This window comes from Cyprinodon tularosa, unplaced genomic scaffold (assembly GCF_016077235.1).
Source record: "Cyprinodon tularosa strain WSP-4 unplaced genomic scaffold, ASM1607723v1 ctg485, whole genome shotgun sequence".
NCBI lineage: Eukaryota > Metazoa > Chordata > Actinopteri > Cyprinodontiformes > Cyprinodontidae > Cyprinodon > Cyprinodon tularosa.
The window spans coordinates 334,470-350,240 of NW_024039213.1; positions in this window are offsets into that span (position 1 = coordinate 334,470).

Consider the following 15,771-nt stretch of genomic DNA (forward strand, 5'->3'; position numbering starts at 1 on the left):
AATAGAATTCGATGTAGGTCCAGCAGATTCCAAAACAGCTTCTTCCCCACTATTATTAGACTGCAAAATATTGAATAAAACGGAAAGAACCCCCCCAAAAATTGAGTTGAATGTCGGAAGTATTGTAAATTATATTTCAGTCTTATGTTAACATTTGAAAAACGCATTTACTTTTTATCACTGCTGCACTTTAAGAGATGGAAATGTCATGAGCGCTGTACTGAACAAAATTTTGTTTTGTATACACCTTGTGTGTACAAAATTACAATCAGGTTTGTCTAAGTCAAAGTCTAACTCCAGGGCCTGCGACTGCCACCACCATCTCTCTCAGTTTATATTATACTATTCTTTAGAAGCATTCTGATGTTTTTATTAAAATATGGAGCTAAAGTTCAAGCGTTGTGTTGCAGAACATAACAATCTTCCGCAGGTTACCGGTTTAATTTAGAAAATAAGATGGTGTCATTCAACCCCTCTCCTTAGTCCAGCAATTCGGAGAATATTGGGAGTTTTTTTGCTATGTGCGGACCATAACCAGCAGTTTCTTGTGTCTTCTGTGGTTTCAGAAAATGTCCAGTTTTGGGATGTCCCTGTTGTTCCCTCTGTCAATAATGACATTACTCTCTGACTATAGGAGAAGTTAATGCGAGGCTGTTCAGCCCCAATGCATCTTGTTTGTGTAGACAGAATACATTTTGAAAGTTATATTTTCACAAATCTTTTATTAACAAGGAATAGTTGAGGTTGCAACATTAGGCTAAGCCAACATTCTGAGTTACATGACATAGTGCTTTCCCTTCAAAGAGAAAAATGTTGTTATTGTGCTGCAGAAAACAAAACAAAACAGTGAGCATTATTCAAAAGCGCTAGACAGTTGATTTTAAATCAATTTATCGTATCTATGTTTTGCACTAAGACCATGTCAGACCACCTACAAGCCAAACCCTACCAATTTATGTACTGAAATATTTAATCACATCATTTTAATTATGTAGATTACATAAATATACATAATACCTATCTCTGAGAATGGGATGACGTGTGATGTAAATTGGCATCATAGAAACATATAATAGCATATCCTAATTATATACGTTCAAATTCAGCTGTGATACCATTTGATATAAACCCATGTACCTAATCGAGCAATTGACTGCAGCAATCCTTCTTCCTAAGCAACCAGGTGTTTTAGACAATGGTGAGGAAATTATATTTCCCAGCAGCAGGTAACATCATGGGCTTAAACTCAGCTCACAACTCAAAGCCCAAGGTGCAAAGACGCTTCTTCTGAGAATGTGTTCAGGATTAAACCATCTGTTGTTAACAAACACTATAATCCCTCCTCTTTTCTCCTTTGTCTGCCCATAAAAAGCCTTTAAGAGCTAAATTAATCCTTGTCAACATGTCCTAGTTAAACTTAAAACAATGTGCTCAAAATAGTTTGCTTTAGTAATGCTTAACTTAAAAATATATTTTAAAAAAATCAACCCATACATGAATAATTCTGTCCTATGTCAGTATAAACAGAACAGACCTAAACGTCTCTGCTTCTGTTTGCACACCTGCTGCCTTCCACCCAAAGTATTTGGTTATCTTTCTTATCCTAATCAGTCTTCTGCTGCTTTTCTCTGTACTTACCTTTGAGCTTCACATTCCACAGTCCTGCCCTGTTGAGTCTCTCTGTGCACTCATATAGTTCAGCTCAATTAACTGATGCCATCAAAACTGTCACTCACACAATAAACTGAAATAAATCAGACTTTAGAATAGAATTCAACTTTATTGTCATTGCACTGTCACGAGTACAAAGCAACAAAATGTGTTTTGCATTTATCCAGAAGTGCTATACAGGATATACATATTATCACAAGTGTATGTACAAGCAAAAAGTAATAGTTAGGGACTGTAAAAAGTTGTGTATAAATATAAATATAAATGTGAATATGGGAGCTGCATGCATAGATTATACAGATTATACAGAATATACAGGAATGTTAGGAAAAGGATTATAGATTAATGCATTTTTAGGAGAATATAAAAAAAAGTAGAAAGACGTGCAGCTTTTGTTTTACATTCCTTTAATATGCGTGCATATCTCAGCCGGATGTATGAATGAAAATGTTTGGGGTCAGGAGTTAAAACTCTACAGTACAAGTAAAGAAGCTCTGCTAATTATGCTGATTTCATGATCCACTCTCTGAACCAACAGTAGTTTCTTTCTGTTTGGCTGCTCTTTGATCAGCAGACAGTGAGATTGCAGGGTTGTGGTTATGTTGGCTTCCTTGCCTGATGATCGGACTATTTCACTACCAGCACACAGTGGGAGTCTGGACCTTTGGTGTGAGTGCGATGCACATTATAGCTCATATGTGATTGAGACAAAAAAGAAAAATGAAGAGGAACTTTACATGCAGGGAGGACAGTATTTTCAATAAAGGTTTGGAAAGTTTATTTGAACACCAACCTTCAGACACAAGGTAATTCAAAGTACTTTTACACAAAGGACAAAAGAAGAGACATTCACATTTACAAAAAGACATGACAGTAAAATATCAGCATCACATAATAAAAAAAAATTAAATAAGAAGCTAAGAAATAATTAAAATAAAATTAGTAATGATCTACTTAATTGGATATTTGCTGTGCAGCATCATTCATGCATAATTCAATTTATAAATTTATGGGAAAATAAAGGGACAAGAATTACTTCAAAGAACAAGATAATACAATAATTAAAGGAAGCATCAGACAAAAAAAGCAGTATGGTGGACACATCAAAGTCTCAAAGTTATTCCAAATATCTGACCCTTAAATTTGAAAAGCTGATGTCTTGATTTCAGTTCTTATAAGAGAGCCAACAATTTTTCGTTAATAAGGAGCTAAAAGAGCTAAAAAAGCATAGAAAAACGAGGTGACATTGTTTGCTAACTGATCCTTGAAAAAAACTGAGTGAGCAGGTCTAAAAAGAATAGGGAAGTCTAGGAAAGGCAAGGCAAGGCAGGTTTATTCATGTGGCACATTTCAGTTGTAAGATTATTCCAAATGCACATTATAAAACAAGGGGAAAAGGACATTGCAGTGGCTCAAAGGTATAATTATTCATGTTGCTTTTATAACAATTAAAAAAGAGCACAAAGGAGTAATTAAAATAATAAAAATTATAGAAAAAATGAAGGGACAGTTGTACTGGAAATTTAACTAATTATGTTTAGATAGAACAGGTAACTCCAAACAATATAAAAAGGGTTTCATTGCTTTTACAGGTTTCTGAGAGTTTTTTCCAGATTAGTGGACGGTTCATACCTGACATGCAGCTCTGAAACCATCTTTAGGCTCAAAATGATTCAGTGCATTTGGATGAGGTGCCAGGTGTTCAGTAAACACCTGGCAATTTATACACCCAATTTATGTTTGAAGAGATGATACACACAATTACTGTGGAATTTACAGTGTATTATTAATCATCGGTGTTAAAAGATGTTTCTGACGTTTATCAGGCACAGTTTCACCTCTTTGCCAAGAATGGATTCACTCATCTGTCAGAAGAATTAACTGCACTTTTCTATCATTTAACTGACCTCAATCAATAAATATCCAAATTAATCCACCTTTTTTGGCACCATGACTCTGCCAGTTAGGTTTGAATTTAGGCATTTTACGCTAAAAGGGAGGTGGGGAAATAACCATTTTGTTACAAAATATATGTTGAAGAACAAAGGAATCTTAAAAATACATCTATCAAAACACTTCGTTACTGGCTATGTTGTGGAGTCACTAATATCCCAGCGTTGGATAGACTGCTTACTCAAATCAATATTGCTGTTTTTACAGTTGATTAAACCACATGATCTTGTTTTCTGAACACACTTTGAGATACTGCTTGTCCTCCGGCAAATACCAGGCACACAGCCTATCTGGGGATGGCACTAAAAGATAACAAAGACTTGAGTTTATAGACCAGTGTGCGCATGGATTTCCAATACAATCCGTCCTTCGCATGTTGCCAAGAGCCGTTTCCTGCAGTAGAAGCTATGAATCAGCTCTCTCCATCGACACACTGGGTAATACAAGAGTGGTGGGATAATCAGTATGATCTGTACAGGCTCTGATTTCCACCGTACATATAGACAAAGACATCACAGTGGTTATGTAAAGGCTCTGAGATGTAAGGTATCGATTGGGATACCCTGATGTCATAAATTGAATTTAGATGGGAAAAAAATTAGCAGAGCTGGATCATATATATATATATATATATATATATATATATATATATATATATATATATATATATATATATATATATATATATATATATATATATATATATATATATATATATATATATATATATATATATATATATATATATATATATATATATATATATATATATATATATATATATATATATTTTTTTTTTTTTTTTTTTTTTTTACCTGAAAATGTTGCATCAGGATTAGTTTTATTGGATTTCTATGTCCCTCAGTTTTACACACAGCGTTTGCTGCTCCCCCTCCCCAGTTTATTCAGCTCCCTGGATTTTCTAACCCATGTTTGATCCAGTGTCTAATTAATTCCTTAAGTTCTTATGTTTATTGCAGTGAAGCAGGAAGAGGGTATTCGATACACGAGGAGAGGGGATCTGTCTTTGAAGTAGAGTTCTTTAAATCTCTGGAGGACAGAGAAGCCTGAGGCTGGACTCAAGCTGAAGAGAGGAGCAACAACTTTTCTTCTGCAGGGGGCCCAAACTCTGGTTTATTGTGGTCATACTTGCTCTGTGAACTGCCACAATTATCTGTCTATGTAGAAAATAAAAAGAGCTAATTAAGAGAAAGTTGCAATGTCGCAAGAAAAGGCTTTCAAAGTTTGCTTGGGCTTAACAGGAGAGTCAACATGTGGGACCAAAAGCTCATAAACTGAAAAAGGTTCTGAAATCCTCAGCGGTATACCTCTCCTTGTGCCTAACTAGCTGATGAACTATCAGCGATCTGTCTTCATTCAACCCAGGCTCCACTTCTCTGTCCCTGCAGACAGAAGCTACTTCTTGGCAGGTCTTGCTTAGGGGAATCCAAATCTCCCGGTAGCAAAGATAAGTGCTGCTTTCTCCACAAAGTCATTTTAGGGTGAAAAACAAAATTCACTGATGCTCTTTCTCTTGGCATAAACAGCACTACTTATATTTTTGACCACCATATATCTATAGCCCAAAGCACAATAGAAACTACCAAGAATCCTTGGCTTGGAAATAAACTACACTGATTTGCTGTTGTTTTCATTTATTTTTTCTTGAGATTTATTTACTGTATCTCATCACCTATAAGAAGCTATTGCTGATCTCATGATCTCTTTGTCAAAGTACCACTTAAAGAAAAGAAAACTCTGTGCTTGCTCATGCCGAGATGCATGTATGATAACTAGACTAAAGGCATCCATTGTATAATATGTGTTTGAAGAAAAGAATCATCCTCAGGGGCAGCAATAAAATAAATCCATCCATCCATCCATCCATCCATCCATCCATCCATCCATCCATCCATCCATCCATCCATCCATCCATCCATCCATCCATCCATCCATCCATCCATCCATCCATCCCAGGTGGCAGGAGTTGCTATGGTGTTCTGTTGCTGTACGCCAATAATGATAATCCTACTTCAAGCATATTATGTTGTGGAATGGTATTCTGCATTCCTTTACTAGGAAAAGGTATTGATTGAGCAACGGCTGCATTTTATCATCTCTAACCACTTTGCCTGTTCTCATGTGACAGTTGTAAGGGTTTTTTTGTTAACTGACACTTTCAATATATTTCTTTGTCTTAATGACATCTCTGATATGGCTGAGCATAGCTATCCAAATTAGTTTCAAAAATACCGAAAACCATGCCATTTTCAATTAAAACCCCTTTCCCCCCATGTTCAAATACATAATTTGAACTTCGGTAAGTAATCTTAACCAAATCTAGAGGCCTAAATGTGTTAAGTTGACTCCTGTGACCATATACATTTGCTATTTCTACAAACAAGAAATCAAACAGGTTTTTACACCTGCACCTGCAAGTGTAGACTAGAATAGTAGCCTGCACATGGTGTCATCTCCTCAAGAACAACCAAGAGTTAGAATTAGAATTAAACTTTATTGTCATTGCACTGTCACGAGTACAAAGCAATTAAATGTGGTTTTCATCTATCCAGAAGTGCTATACAGGATATACATATTATTATTAAGCAAAAAGTAAGATTTAGGGGCTGTAAAAAGTTGTGTATAAATATAAATATCAATATGGGATCTACATGCACAGATTATACAGAATATACAGGAATGTTAGGAAAAGGATTATATATGTATTAGCGAGTTTATAATACAAGATAAATAATGGCAGATAAGATTTACAGAATGGCAGATAAGTTATGACCTAGTTTAAATATTAAGTTGTAAAAAAATAATCGATCACTCAATTATTTCCTACCATGTTTTTTCTTGGTTCATTATTAATGAATTTTTGCTGAATCAGAATATCTACAGATAACGATATAATATTTAATCTTCAGCATCAGCCATTGTGCTGCTGATCTAATGATATGACTACAATAAACAATGTTTCTATGCCAACAAAAAAATACACAAATCGCCAAACAAAATTCAAAGCTAATCCATCAACAAACTAATTAGGTGATACACATTTTCTAAAGAATAAAAAAGATAGAGGCTCCAGAAAAAAAAGTCTTAAGAAGAGAATAATGGTGGGGTAATTAAAAAGCTATAAAAACAATGTTTATAGGATTAACTTTCCTCTAACTTAAAGGACTTTAGGCCCTGCTTTGCAAGATTCTTCTATGACCTAAAAGCTCTGCTTTGATTTCAGCTTACAAAAAAAAAAAAAAAATGAGCTGGATTATGATCTCGTCTCATGTATTATAAAGAAGAGAACAGTGTGTACTGAGACAAACAAGTGATCCCACTTCAGTTGGTACACGGACAGATGACAGTATCATTTCATTTAGACAGAAAACTAAAGAGGCTGGTTCACAAGGAGCTCGCTTACTGCTGCTGAGACTTAACAGCTCTGATCATGGCTGTAGTCTCAGGATAACATCACTGCCATTATAAATGTGGCAGTGGCAATGTTGAGGCTTCAATTGTTATGAGTCTAAACATTTACTTGCAATGGTTTAAACACTCATTGCATCTAATGGCTGTGCTCATTTCATTTTGATGTCACTTTTAAACTTCACAGTCACTCACTCTCTGATCATAACCACAAAGTGGAGGGGTGGCAACAGGAAGATGGTAGCAGTTAGCGGGCGAGAAAACTGACCAGGCAAAGATAAGGTCAGTCAGGGACATAGAACCATGACAACCACAAAGTGAAATTCAAGGTCTCCAATTAACCTAACCTAACGTTTCTTTACTTAAGGGAAGAAACCAGAGTAACCATACAAACTATGACAGCATATAGAGTGAAAACTGCTGCATCACTGTGGTCTTTGGGAGACCCCACACAGTAAAACTCTCATGTTTAATCTGTTTATACATAAGAAAACAATATTTTTACTCTAGAGTGAACCAAAGCCAGAAAATAACTGCTAATAATTCAGCTATATCTTCACTGACCTCAGTCATATTCAGCTGCAGCAGCTTACAAGCAACAGCTTAGAAAGTGCAATGGTGCAAGTATAATATCTGCTGACATTATAGGACCAGGAGGGCAATTAAAAGTTTTATAATGAATTTGGTATGAAGGTTTTGGAAAAACTTGCCTCTTTAAAAGACTACAAAACCCAAACCCAATAAAACGACAACAAAAAACAAAAAAAACAACAGAACAGTGTCGATCAAATAAAGCACTACAGTTGACAGATGCAGTAAATAATACGTCTCTAAACCTTTTTAAACTACTCATTGGCCTAAGATGCAAAGGTCCCCTAATCCTGAGGATCAACCAAGGGAGTATTTTGATATATAACCTGCACAATTTTTTAGACGTTTATTGGTTCAGATATAAACACATGGTCATATTTTATTAATATATCTTTTGTTTTCATAAATAAAAATGATTTCAAAAGATAGAGCTAGTAAAATAACCCTTGAATGTTTTTTTTTTTTAGGTGTGTCGGACCTGTTCCTTTGTTAATTAAAGACAAAACACTTATTGTGCTTGGCTTATTTACAGTGAAAAACATAAATCAGAGAAAAATGTTGATGACCGCCCTCTGCATATCCCCCTACATACTTGTACTACACACAGGAATCAGACATGATAAAATTGTGGACCTTCAATCCGACCTCCATTCTAGACCTGTTGGGTTTGACTCTTGTCTTCCTGTGACCTGCCATTTCTGGGCACAATTCAAACACTGAAGTACTACTGTTTTTTTGTTTTTTTTAAATGAGAGAGTAGCAAAGTTAATGTGTGTTTTGCGTTTAAGTGTAAAACTGTTTGCTTGTCTTAATCAAACTGCAGATGTCCACCAAACCCAAGAACACTGGCAGAGAAAACAAAATATGAGACAGAGGGTTAAAATATTAAACGTGATCTGAAAAACTGATACATATACTTTATTGCATGGTGCATTAAAGCAACATTTATATCAGTTTTTTTAAATAAATTTTCTAATTCCTGGTCAATGCAGAAACCAAAGTAACATGGAGATAGAGCGCTATAACTCCACATAGTGACCCAGCCTGATTTCAACCTTGCTCTGTCCTGCTGTAATTGATCTAAATCAACGAATATGTTACCATGCAATCAAAATATAGATATCTGTCCTATTTTAACTTTTACATTTACAATTTCTAGCAAAGCCTGTTTCATCCTCTGAGTTGCTGCAGTTCATTGTTGGAGTTGCACATCTTTAAATTTCTGGTCTTTCTAGAAAGCAGACAAATACGCAAATCAGTGTGTAAAGCAAAGTTTAACTAGAAATTACATGTAAAAACATATCCAAAATGTGTACATATTGTGGAAAAACTCCCAAATAATTAGTAGATTTTCAATCTAGTTTTTATCAACAAGAAGGTGTCCTAACAATGTTATTTTTTCCTCCCTATATTATCATCATTACAAGTTCTAGTTCAACTGAATTTTATTCAGTATAAATATATATATATATATATATATATATATACCGTATATGTACATATATATCTCAAATTCACAACACGTAATCTCAGGCCTTCAGTACAAACACAGTCCAGATACATTTTTTCTCTCACAGACAAGGATATTAATAGACCTACTGCTGCCTCTGTATACTCAATCTGTTTCCCATAGAAACCATTCCTGGTTGGCTGTTTCTGTCTGTTTGCTCTGTTCTCTCCACATGTCAATCAAAGCAGACTGATGCATATTTTATTGAATCTGGTAATGTTGGTCATGATATTTTATTTGAAGATATAATACTTTTCACTGTCACTACATGCTTGGTCCAAATTAGGGTTGATACAAAGTCAATGACTTCATGCAATTAGCTGTCCTTCCTGAGATTTATAAGTCTTTATTCATTGAATTATATTACATTTTAATGATCTTTTACAATAATAATAATATAAAATTATATAACTGTATAATCTATCAAACTATTTAAATATATATTTCTATAGACCTCCATGGGAACTGATTGGGGTGAATTTCATACTATAGTAAATTTTCCAGCTGAAGTCAATACAATGTACCAAAATAATGGCAAATTAACTTGTGAACAGAATAAAAAAGTGTTGCCCAAATTTGTTTCTAGTAAAATTGGTTTCATGGATTTTACCCTGGTGGAGAAAAAAGTCAAAATATCCTTTGATTGCTTTGAGGATTATGGGGAACCCCATAATTTTCTCTAAGGCATGTTCTTTGGAAAATATTAAGTCACACAAACATATATGTCGATTGCACGATATGTCCTCTTGACTATTTATATGAGGTGTAGTGTGATAATAATCCATGTGTTGGTATGATAAAAACACTTTCTTGGTGACACTGTTGCGGAAACAAACCTATTACGTCATACATAAGAATATGACGGTGTACTCTTTCTAAATTGTTTTAAAAAAATGAACTTTAATTGATTTATTTTGAAAAAAAAAAGTAAAACATCTAAATAAAAAGAATGGACGGTTCTAGACATGGACCAACAGGGGCAAGTGCCCATTTAGAACTGGTTCTGGCCCCTGTCATGGTAACTCTACTGAAAACATAATACCACATCAATTTCTTTATGAGCTGATGGAAGGGATTGAAATCCAATGGTCCGTGGACCAAACTTTTATTTTAATTAATCTTCAAGTATTACTGTTTACTTTAACAATAAATATATATAGAAACTAAGCTGTGCCACCTTAAGCTTCAGCTGTATTAAGATAGAATCTCAGTTTTTATCTCCTTGATCAGGGATTACCAAATTGGGGGCCTGGAACCCTTGGGTGTGGGAAGGTGTCAAGATGGTTTTCACAATCATTGTGTTGTCATACATGAGCTCTATGGAGGGCCAAAGCATATCAGGAAATACATAAATGTGAATGTCCCATGAAATAACTAAATATATCATGACATAAATACAGGTGCTGGTCATAAAATTAGAATATCATGAAAAAGTAGATTGATTTCAGTAATTCCATTTAAAAAGTGAAACTTGTATATTATATTCATACATTACATACAAACTCATATATTTCAGATGTTTATTTTGTTTAATTTTGATGATTACAAATGACAACAAATGAAAATCTCAAATTCATCATATCAGAAAATTAGAATATTACTGAAGACCAATAAAAACAAAGGATTTATAGAAATGTTGGCCAACTGAAAAGTATGAACATGAAAAGTATGAGCATGTACAGCACTCAGTATTTAGTTGGGCCTCCTTTGGCCTGTATTACTGCAGCAATGCGGCGTGGCATGGAGTCGATCAGTCTGTGGCACTGCTCAGGTGTTATGATAGCCCAGGTTGCTCTAATAGTGGCTTTTAGCTCTTCTGAATTGTTGGGTCTGGTGTATTGCATCTTCTTCTTCACAATACCCCATAGATTTTCTATGGGGTTAAGGTCAGGAGAGTTTGCTGGCCAATTAAGAACAGGGATACCATGGTCCTTCAACCAGGTACTGGTAGCTTTGGCACTGTGTGCAGGTGCCAAGTCCTGTTGGAAAATGAAATCTGCATCTCCAAAAAGTTGGTCAGCTGCAGGAAGCATGAAGTGCTCTAAAACTTCCTGGTATGTGGCTGCGTTGACCCTGGACCTCAGAAAACACAATGGACCAACACCAGCAGATGACATGGCACCCCAAACCATCACTGACTGTGGAAACTTTACACTGGACTTCAAGCAACGTGGATGAAGTGCCTCTCTTCTTTTTCTCCAGACTCTGGGACCTTGATTTCCAAAGGAAATGCAAAATTTACTTTCATCAGAGAACATGACTTTGGACCACTCACCAGCAGTCCAGTCCTGTTTCTCTTTAGCCCAGGCAAGACGCTTCTGACGCTGTCTGTGGTTCAAGAGTGGCTTGACACAAGGAATGCGACAGCAGAAACCCATGTCTTTCATACGTCTGTGTGTGGTGGTTCTTGAAGCACTCACTCCAGCTGCAGTCCACTCTTTGTGAATCTCCCCCACATTTTTGAATGGGTTTTGTTTCACAATCCTCTCCAGGGTGCGGTTATCTCTCTTGCTTGTACACTTTTTTCGACCACATCTTTTCCTTCCCTTCGCCTCTCTATTAATGTGCTTGGACACTGAGCTCTGTGAACAGCCAGCCTCTTTAGCGATGACCTTTTGTGTCTTGCCCTCCTTGTGCAAGGTGTCGATGGTCGTCTTTTGGACAACTGTCAAGTCAGCAGTCTTCCCCATGATTGTGTAGCCTATAGAACTAGACTGAAAGACCATTTAAAGGCTTTTGCAGGTGGTTTGAGTTAATTAGCTGATAAGAGTGTGGCACCAGGGGCCATCAATTTTGAACCTTTTCACAATATTCTAATTTTCTGATATGATGAATTTGAGATTTTCATTTGTTGTCATTTGTAATCATCAAAATTAAACAAAATAAACATCTGAAATATATGACTTTGTATGTAATGTATGAATATAATATACAAGTTTCACTTTTTAAATGGAATTACTGAAATCAATCTACTTTTTCATGATATTCTAATTTTATGACCAGCACCTGTAGACATAACATTTATTAATTTAGCCTTCTCTGATTCAATGCAAACATTGAATATATTTAAGGGGAGTGTTGGCCTAGTGGTTAGAGCGGTGCGCTTGTGCTCTGAGAAGGTTGCAGGTACCCGGTTTGATCCTCACAGCCTGCACTCTGGGCCCTGAAGCAAGACCCTTAACCCCATACTGGTCCCCGAGTGGCGCACTGTGGCAGCCCACTGCTCCCCAAGGGGATGCGTTAATGCAGAGGTGAATTTCTCCAGTGTGAGATTCAATTATTGTCATTATTATTTAGAGGTGTCAATTAACAAAGTACTAATACTTCATTACTCTACTTAAGTACACTTTTTAAGTATCTATAGAGGGATTATTTGTTTATCAACACGGCGGATGCGCGCGCATCTTGACTGCAAAAAGTGCCGGGTCCTTTAAAGCGTCTGGTCGAATGTTGTGATTATACGCGGTTATTTAGCAGTTGCGATCTCCTAACTAGCGATGTTGTCAGCGTTCTACAACAGTTTATCACCTAGTGATAAAATAAGTTATGCTGCTAAATTAACACTAGTTAATGGAATACGTCTTAATGACCCATACGCGTTACATGCCGGTGAGTGGATAAATGACGAGAAAAAATGGCCCAAAAATTCAGTGGCCGGACATTCATTCCCACCTGTGCAAAGTGCAATAGGCATTTCCATTACGAATGTGCAAAAGTAAAAAGAAAGGCTAAAGAATGGTATTGTGATGATCAGCGCAAAAAACAGAAAAACTAGAAAAAATGCACTCTGAAAAATAGAGTTGTAACTGTACCTGTGCTTACCATTCAAAGTATGCACTAAGGTTCTCAGTGTGCATCTTATGACAAGATTGTTTAATATTGTTATTTTTATTACTGGTTACATGCACAAGAATAAATATATTTCAATGTTTCCTTGACTCTTGAATACTTTATTAATATTTACACAGGGTGTACACAGGTATCAGCTGATTGAATTGTATTCTTTTCAATGGCAAAACACAAAGCAAAATATCTGCATATTTCATTTAAGATTTTGAAATATATCATACAACAGAGGAATGAGGAAAAATCTCAATATTCAAAAGCAAACTGGATACAACACACATTTTGAACCAAAACTGCTGCAAAATGTTTTAAACCACAGCTTTTGAATGTTCAATGAGCTTATGCAGTGAAAATACTTAGGCAATCATTTTTTTCAAAAAAAAAATAATATTCAATGACATTTAAACCTCAATTCATAGATGTTAACAACATTAAGGCCTTAATTTTGGCACAATTCAATTAAGGGCTTTTAATTTATTTTCTAGGGACTATGCATTTGCAAATGTTTGTCAATGCTGCACAAACAATTACAATGTCATCTAACAGGTCCACCTGTGATAAAGGAATAACAGTAGTAAGAATTCGGAAAGTTTTCCATCTCCCTATTATTCTTTCAATGTGTATTCTAACATTGGACAAACGCCTCAATGTTTCCACCTCTTGAGCAGACAACTGCTTTTTACCTTTGGTAAAGTGAGGGATCCTCAGGGTAGCACCACGCAAGGCAAGCTCATCTCTAATGGTAAAACCACGATCTGCTAGTATCTCATCATTTACTTGTAGAAGGTCATAAAATCCAGACTCGGCTGTAAGTTGTTTATCAGAAACACGCCCACCCCAACCTGCAGACAGAAATGTAATTGCTCCTGCAGGTGACATGCCAACCAAATACTTAACCGTGTTATGGCTCTTATAATTTGAATATGTTTGGGCTCTGGCTGTTAAATTTGTTGGTCTGTTAATAAAAAATTTCTGTGCAGTCAATAATGCACCTGCAACGCTGGTATTTAGGTTTGAAACATTTTGGCATATTCTTTAAAATAGCATGCTTACTTGGCCACTTGATTAAAGGTTTTAAAAATCTGAGACATAATAGGCAGCCAACTTCTTAAGATTTTAGAGATGTCACATTCGTTAACATTAAATCTGAATGCAATATCCTTGTTGGTGAGTCCTAATCTGAGTTTCATGAGTACAGCCAAAAGATGATCCTCTAGGGTCAGAGAGCCACGGATGACCTCAACACTGTCCTTAATCGTCTGCAGGACCCAATTAAAGAGGGCACTGGTTAGACCTGTGAAAAACAGCACCTGTGCTGCTTTACACTTCAGTGACGCAAAAGAGAACTGTGCAGTCCCGAGCATTTCTTTTAATTGTTCATTCTCTGTTTTCAGTTTGTTGATGTCCTCACGCAGGTTATCACACTCTGTATGAAGTTGGCTGTACTTCAGCTGGAGGTCATCATGGACAGTCTTTTGGACCATACCTTCTGAAAAATAAATACAAATTTTACATTCTTATCTTTACAAAAAACAAATGGTTACATTCTGGGTGATAAGTCACACTGTGGGCAAATACCTGTTTGCAACAAATATGAACATTACTAACTGATTAATCCCACTAGTACGGAAGAGGATAAGGGCCACTGGAAAAAAAAAAGTTAACTGTTTTTGTTTATTTTATTTCAGTATAGTATGGGAAAAAAGTCAGAATTCTGACTTTGTTCCCATGTTAAACTGAAAAATTTTTTTAAAATCAGCTTACTTTTTTTTCAGTGGCCCTAAACCTCTTCCGTACACTAGTGACCTTTCTATTCTGCAATAATTAATATGTTAACATTTAGGAACACACAGATCTACGTCCCTTTATAAAAATCCAAATGAGTTTGCAGGCCGTCTTGGTCAGGTTAGTAATAAGGTTTCATACCATTATATAGATCAGCACCAGCCTCTATTCCACACTCAGTTGGAGAGATGGAAGAGGGTGTACACTGATGTCCATCTTGTGGACACCTGCTGAGGGTTGCATCCCTTCTTCTTTTTCTCTTATATCTGAAACACACAGGAGAGAACAATCTCCTGAATTCAAGTCCATACAAATCACATGCTCAGTCATCCCAACTCTCCATATGAGATGTCTAATAAAAACTACATGCTCTGACCTTTAACCCGGGTAACCTATATAGCTACAATATATCAATATTTTTTCTTTGCACTTCCAGTCATACTATGTGGAGTCATGCTTGTAATCAGACAACAATCAAGCACACAGATGTGATACTTACCGCTCCAGTTTTGCAACACCGTCTTTGCCGGGCTGGATTGAGTATGGAAAGATAGACGGGACAAAGTCTGGGATGTCGTCTGATGCCTCTCCTGTACAAATAATGAATTGAAGCAATCATCATCATCATCAACCTTTATTACAGACACTAGTCAATCAATTGAAAAGACAGCACACACAGAGAAGTTTAGACCAGACAACGTGATGATGTTAATGATAAAACTTATGGCTGACCCGATGAGTTGCAACTTGATAAGACTGAATCAAGGTACATTAGCTTGTATGCTAGTTATGCTCCAATGTGTTTTGTACGATTCATTAATCCCGTTTATATATGTAATACTTAATAATTGTATGTAAAACCATTGTTTGTAAAACCAGCGATGCCGTTTAGCTTTTTTATAGATAAGACTTACCTGATATAAAGTGATCGCTGCAGATTGATGCATTTTTAATCATCTGCTCGTTCCAATCGCTTCTTCTGATGG